Raw genomic sequence first — 7,309 nt, forward strand, 5'->3', positions numbered from 1 at the left:
CATCCCCATCATCCTCATCCTCCTCATCGCCCCACTCATCCGTCATCCCCTTCACCCCATCATCCTCATCATCCTCATCCTCTTCATCACCCCAATCGTCCCCATCATCTCTTTCATCCCATCGTTCCCATCATCCTCATCCTCCTCATCGCCCCACTCATCCCTGTCATCCCCTTCACCCCATCACTCCCATCATTCCCATGATCCCCTTCACCCCCATCCTCCTCATCACCCCAATCATTCCCTTCCTCCTCATCATCTCCTTCATCCCATCCTCCTCATCCTCCTCATCACCCCAATCATCCCTGTCATACCCTTCACCCCACTCATCCCCATCACCTCCTTCACCCCATCATCCTCATCATCCTCATCCTCCTCATCACCCCAATCATTCCCTTCCTCCCCATCCTCCCCACCACCCCACTCATCCCTGTCATCCCCCTCACCCCCACCACCCCCACCCTCCCCACGGCCCCACCACCCTCCTCACCCTCCCTCCTCCACTCTCCACCGATGAAGACGCAGACCCCGAGCGTATGTCAGGAATCAGTGCCTGTCGCAGGCGCCTAATCTGTTTTTCTAAGCCGCCCACGAGCAGCACGTTTGCCGAATTAGGCCGACAGCTGCTACGGGTCCTTCTCCCCCTCCGCGCCCGCTCAGCGCCGCCTGCCGCAGATGCCGGGGCCGGGAGCGGCGGGTACCGGCACGGCGCCGTGGCCTCGCGCCTCCCGCCGCTCCGCTCCGCGCCGGCACGCGGACCCCGGCACACGAGGCCCGAAGCCTCCCCGGGACACACACCCCACCCACCGGCCGTCCCCCGGGAGCACACGCGTGTGCATCCACCTCTTTTTCCTTATTTTTTTTTAATTTTTTTTCCCTCCTCTTTTTTTTTTTTTTATTTTTTTAATTTTTTTTTTTTTTTGGATAGCAGTAGAATGCAATATGCAAATGAGATGGTTATTACCGCAATGTTCGTCAAGCTGAGCTGAGAAGACATTAATAGCCTGATGAATATGCATGTGAATTTGTTAATTAAGTTAATTATTCTGCTGAAAATGCATTCGTCTTCCAAGGACATTTTCCCAATGATTTTTACATGCTTCAGTCATTAGTCATGCTGTATTTTATCAGGGAAATGAGTTTGCTTAAGTTGCAAAAAAAAAACAAAACAACAAAACAACATAAACGGGAAAAGGGGTGAAAGAAAGCAGGAAAACAGGAAAAAAAGGGAGGAAATAAAAAAGAAACAACAACAAAAGGGAAAAAATGGAAAAGAAGGAAGAAAACTGGAAAACAAAGCACAGAGCGAGGCAGGAACTGCAGCTCTGGAGGAAACTTAGGGGAAGAAGCAGGGCTGCAGGTGGGTGCAGGTGGGTGCATCCTCCCCTCTCCCCCCTTCTTCCCCTCTCATGACAAACTTTTTTTTCCCTTTTCTCTCTCTTTTTTTTTTTTTTTCCAGTGCCAAATTTCCAACACATTAATTAATTGTTGTAGCCAATTAACTGTAGTTGTGCAAATGAGTTTAGCACTAATTACCATGCAGTGCCTGTAATCACATAAAAAACTTGCTGAGAGGTGGAGGGAGGGGAGGGGGGGAAGCGGGAGCGGTGGCGGGGGGACACGGCGGGGGGACACGGCGGGGTCCCGGTGGCCCCCGGTGTGGCGGGGCTCGGCTGGGGGCAGGTGACGGCGACACCGGTGTCACCGGGGCTGGCCGGGGACACGGAGGGAGTGGCCGCGCTCAGGGTCACGCGGGGGCAGATGGCACCGCCTGTGCCGCTCCGTGCTGCGCCGTTCGGTGCGGAGCGGAGCCTCGCTGAGCCGTTCCCCGCCGGGCTGTGCCGCCCCACGGCAGCGGGAAGGGGCAGGACCGGGGCACCGAGCGGATCCCCGCGGTGAGAGCCCATCCTGCCCGACCCTCCCGGCCGCGTCCCCTCTGCCCGCCCGGTGACATTCCGGGACGTGTGGGGACCCTCTTGTCCCCCTGAGCAGGGCTGGGGTAGCCGGGCTGAGGGACCGCAGCGCTGGGCTGGCACCGCCCGCCCGGGACAGGGGGTAGCCGGGGCCGTGTCCTCTCCAGCAGCCGGGCTGGCAGCCGGCGGGCACCGCGGACGGGCTGGCTCCCTGCCCGGCCGGAGGATTAGCCGTGCCATGGATACGGACTCCGCAGGGAACGCCGTGCTGCAGGCCTGAGGCTCCGGTGGCACGGCACGGCACGGCACGGTGGCATGACAGGACACGGCACGGTGCAGCCTGCCATCCCCCCGTGTGGCACCGCCCGTCGTGGCTTTGCCCGGCCGCTGCCCCCCGGCCGTGCCCACCCCGGTGGGTTCCCGCAGCCTCCCCCGCCGCCCCCCGCCCGGGAGGCAGAGAGTTAACGCGGGACCCGCCGCGCTATAAATTTTGCATCGTGCGGGGCTGGGGGGAGCTGGGCGGGAGCCAGGGGCGTCTCTAGGTAACAATAAACACCCGGGCAGGAGCAGCTGGTGCCCCGACCGCCTCTGCATCACAATGCCGGAATCACGCTAATCAACCGCCCGCACCGCGCCCGCACCGCGCCCGCACCGCCCGGGCACCGCCGGGCTCCGGCCGTGGGCAGGGGACGGCCGTGGTGAGGGCCTGACTGGGGTGGGGGTCCCGCCATGGGGAGGGTTTGGACATGGTGAGGGTCCAGCTATGGCGAGGGTCTGGTCAGGACGAGGGTCCGGCTGTGGTGATGGTCCAGCCATGCTGAGGGTTGTGGCAACAGTGAAGGTCCAGCCATGGTCAGGGTCTGGCCATGGTGAAGGTTTGGCCATGGTGAGGGTCTGGCCACAGTGATGGTCCAGCCATGGTCAGGGTCTGGCCACAGTGATGGTCCAGCCATGGTGAAGGTTTGGCCATGGTCAGGGTCTGGCCACGGTGAGGGTCCAGCCATGGTGAGGGTCTGGCCGTAGTGAAGGTTTGGCCATGGTGAAGGTTTGGCCATGGTGAGGGTCTGGCCATGGTGAGGGTCTGGCCACGGTGAGGGTCCAGCCATGGTGAAGGTTTGGTAATGGTGAGGGTCTGGCCACAGTGAGGGTCCAGCCATGGTGAGGGCCACCCCCAGGGCTCACCCCCACTCACCAGAGAGAAGGGCTGGTGGCCCAGGCCCCGCCTGCTCCCGGCACAGCATCCAGGGATGCCAGACAAGATGGGTCCAACCTCCCCAGCCATGGCCACTGTCACCGCTGTCACAGAGCCAGGCTCTGGTGACACCACACTTCCCTGGAAAACGCCAAGGCCACCATGTGCCACCCTGACACCACGATGGCTTTGTGGCTGGCTGCCCCAGCAGCGGGGAGCGGGCCCAGGGCCGGGCTACGACCCCCAGCAGCTTCCTATCCCCCCTCATGTGGCCGGTGGCTTTTAGGGCCTGGAGTTTGGCCACCATGTGCCAAGAGCTTGGATCTGTGGGGGCTGTGCCCCCTCCGTGATGTCCCCCCGGGCAGGCTGGGGGTGCATGGGGCCATGGGGACCACGGTGGCCAAGGGGGGTGGCAGTGGTGACCGAGGTGGTGGCAGTGGTGACCGAAGTGGTGGCACTGGTGGCCGAGGTGGTGGCAGTGGTGACTGAGGGGGGTGACAGTGGTGGCCGAGGAGGTGGCAGTGGTGGCCGAGGCGGTGACAGTGGTGACCGAGGTGGTGGCACTGGTGGCCGAGGTGGTGGCAGTGGTGACCGAGGTGGGTGACAGTGGTGGCCGAGGCGGTGACAGTGGTGACCGAGGTGGTGGCACTGGTGGCTGAGGTGGTGGCAGTGGTGACCGAGGTGGTGGCACTGGTGGCCGAGGTGGTAGCAGTGGTGGCCAAGGTGGTGGCAGCAGTGTCCAAGGGGGTGGCAGTGGTGACCGAGGAGGTGTCAGTGGTGGCTGAGGTGGTGGCAGTGGTGCCTGAGGCGGTGGCAGTGGTGGCCGAGGCGGTGGCAGTGGTGGCCGAGGTGGTGGCAGCAGTGTCCAAGGGGGTGGCAGTGGTGGCCGAGGCGGTGGCAGTGGTGGCCGAGGCGGTGGCACTGGTGGCCGCTGTCCCCGCTGGCTGCCGTCTGCATTCCAGCGCAGGAGGCAGCTGTGCCACCCCCCAGTGTCGCTAAATATTAATGCTGCCCTACATTGCGCCGCCGCACCTGCCACGGGCGAGCCCCGCCGGCCCTCGCGGGGGTGAGCGGCTGCCCCGGCACCACCGGGACTGCGCCAGAAGGTGGGGGGGACACGCCAGACCCAGCTGTGTCCCCTCCCCAGAGCCAGGCGGGAGGGACAAAACGATGAAGGCGCGGGGAGCACCGTGCTGGGGCGGGGGGCAGAGGGGCTGAGAGCTCCCCAGATGCCACCCATGAGCCCAAGATCCTCCCAAGAGCAGATTTGGGGCAGGATTTGCTGGCAAAAGCAGCGGCGAGCGGCTCTGCCTCCGCCACCACGGTCGCCAGGCGCGGCTGAGGACGTGGCGCTCATCACTCGTGTGCCAGGCGACAGCGGGGGTGGCCCCGGCGCCCGCCTTGAGCCTCAGCCAAAAGTCCAGAGCCGAAAAGTAGGGGGTGATTGATGGCAGCGTTTGGCGCGTAAGGGCACCCGGCGGCCCAATCCTCCCGCGGCCCCAATTCCTCCCCTGCCCCTATTCAGAGATCATGTTGTCTCATGTTGGTCCCAGAGGCGCCATTAATTAAAAATACATCCAATTAAATGGCAGGTGAAAGCGTGCAGGCACAGTCCCCCCGCGCCTTGGCTCAGCTGCGCCGGTGGCAGCGGGGAGGGCGATGTGCCCGCCCGGGGTGCGGTGCCAGCTCCTGTCCCCGCTGCCACCGCCGCCACGCCAGGCCCTGTCCCCTCCGGGACGTTCTTTGGGGCGCTGGGGTGGGGTCACCCCGCCTGTCCCCCTCCCGCAGGCCGGGCATGGCAGGTGGCATGTGGTGGCAGCCGCCGGGGGAACGTCCCCAAAATCGAGGCGCGCTCACCCCCGGCTGGGCGGAACGTGGTGGCACTGCCGCCTCCTCGGCACGGGGGCTGGGATGTCCCTGGGAGGTGGCAGCGGGGGGTGCCCACCGGGGAACCCCCCGGGCGGCGGCGGCTCCGCGTTCCCGTTAATTGGAGCCGCTAATGGCGGGCGCTTCCCGCTCCGGGTGCTGGCAGCAGGCACCAGCTGTGCCACCGCCAGCGCCGCCGCTTTCATCAAGCTGCCAGGGCCAGGGGACACGGCCAGGTGGCCCCATGGCACAGGGACGGTGCCACCCCCCCGCCATCCTCCTCCCGCGCCCCCAGACCCTGCCCGAGGAGCCCGCGCCCCATCCACGCCTGTGCCAAAAAGCCGCCCGTGCCCGCAGAATGCGGCATCTCGATGCCAAGGGATGGAAAATGCGGGATGCCACGGGATGGGTAATGCTGGGGGGGCTCACACCCCCATCCTTCCCCCCAAAACCCAACCCCAACACCTCCTCCACCCCCCATCCGTGGCCTCCAACACCTCCAAGGGGTTTTTTTTTTTGGGGGTGGTTTTATCCTTCTCAATCCTTTTCTTCTTTCCCCTTTCCAAATGCCAGGGAAAGGTGTGAACGGATTTTTGGAAGGAAACGTCTAAATTGGATGAAAAACCTTTAATGCCGACAGCCGGAGCAGCTGGAAGGACAAATATAGCCGGAGAGGAGGAGGAGGAGGAGGACGGGGACGCGGTGGGAGGTGGTGGCCGTGCCGAGAGCGACACCTGGTGACAGTCACCCCCCCCCGGACACGTGTGAACACGCGTGTGGCACCCAGGTGTGTGCGCACACCCCGGGACATCCACCCGGGAAGTGCGAGGCCTCCTCCAGCTGGAGATTCCGGCAGGAGCCCGTGGGACGCGGGTGATCCGCTCCGTGGGAAGGCCCCGTCCTCCTCCTCATCCTCATCCTCCTCCTCCTCATCCTCAGCATCCCATCTCCATCCCCGTTCCCGGAGCGTGCCCGGAGCACCGGGATATTCCCGAAGCCGGCGGGTCTGGATGGAGCCGCCAGCACATCCCCAAGGCCCCCAGAGCACCGCGGGCATGAGGAGGGAGGAGAACTGCGCCAGATCCCGCATTTGGAGCCGATGGAGCCGGGAACGGTGGGATGGAGCAGCCAGGAATGTCGGGATGGAGCAGCCGCCGCTCCAACGAGCATATTCCAAGCGGGAACGCCGGAGATTTACAGCGCCGGCTCCGGGCAGCCCCCGGCCATTTGGCACGGCAGCTGCTGCCGAGGAAGTTCAATGCCAAAATAAATTAAATGGCATAAAACGGCCTGGTCACCTTTGGATCGGGATGCCGCAGGAGCCGGGCCCACGTGGGGCTTTGTCTGGCGGCAGCGGGAAGGGAAGGTGGGATGTGAGGATGCTCGGGATGGCATCCGGAGCCCGGCGGAGCCGCGGGCAGGGACCAGGAGGGCTGGATTAGGGATCCAGCCGAGTGCACGGGGCCCAGCTGCCCCCTCCATAAATCAGGGTGGGCGCTGGGGGCTCGCTCCCGCTTTCCCAGGCACCGGGAAGCGCCCGGCGCCGCCGCCACCCCCCCACCATCTGCACAGGGATATATTTTAAGACGTGTCAGCGCAGGGATCGGAACCAGGCGAAAGGAGAGCGAGAAAGCCGGGGCTGGAGCGGGAGACGGCGGCCGGGCTCTGCGGGGATGGAGGCACGGACACGGCCCGGGGGACACAGAGCCCCCCCGAGCCTCAGGGAGGGGCTGCCCGAGTGTCCCGGTTTGCTGGAAGGAGGCGATTCCAGGAGCAGCTCTGGCTCCCACCATCCCAAATCCCTGCCCGGCGCACGGGGGATGGGACAGAGCCTCCCGAGCCCTTCAGGAGCCGCGATGGGGTTGGGAGCAGCGGAGAGAAAAGGCACGGAGGGGTTTGTGCGGAGGAAGGGATGGATGGGGGGATGGCACAGCTCCCTCTCCCTGCCCTGCTGGCTCAGGCTGGAGCACAATCCATCCCCTCCGGACACCCCGGGGTGCCCAAAGGGCTGCCAGGAGCTGGGAGAAGGTTTGGGGCCAAATCTCAACCTCAATCCTTCCGTTTGCGATTCCTGCAGCACCGTCCCCCCCTCCCTCACACCTCAACCAAACCGTGCCCTGCTCCAGCTGGGGCATCCCCACCGCATCTTCCAGCCGGGGGAAACCCAGGGCTAATGATGGCTTGGAGCTTAATTAGAGAGCGGAATTTGGGGGCTTGCAGAGGCTGGCAATGCCAAATCCCACCCCTCTCACCGGGAGGGAATAAAAAGGCTTTCCAAGGAAAACACAAGTTACCGTGTGATTCCAAAGGCTACGGGGAAGCAAAAGGCAAAGCAAGA

At 64.0% G+C, this 7,309-nt stretch overlaps 1 long non-coding RNA gene across 1 annotated transcript; it reads left to right on the forward strand.

The window, feature by feature from the left end:
• Positions 1–2,505: 2,505 nt before the first annotated feature.
• On the forward strand, positions 2,506–6,257 carry LOC147649195 (uncharacterized). The gene is made up of 3 exons (XR_015279545.1): positions 2,506–2,611; positions 5,545–5,758; positions 5,911–6,257. It is a non-coding gene; the product is annotated as an uncharacterized LOC147649195 (long non-coding RNA).
• Positions 6,258–7,309: the final 1,052 nt, after the last annotated feature.

Source organism: Cyanistes caeruleus, chromosome 27 (genome assembly GCF_971803275.1).
Source record: "Cyanistes caeruleus chromosome 27, bCyaCae1.hap1.1, whole genome shotgun sequence".
Taxonomy (NCBI): Eukaryota; Metazoa; Chordata; class Aves; order Passeriformes; family Paridae; genus Cyanistes; species Cyanistes caeruleus.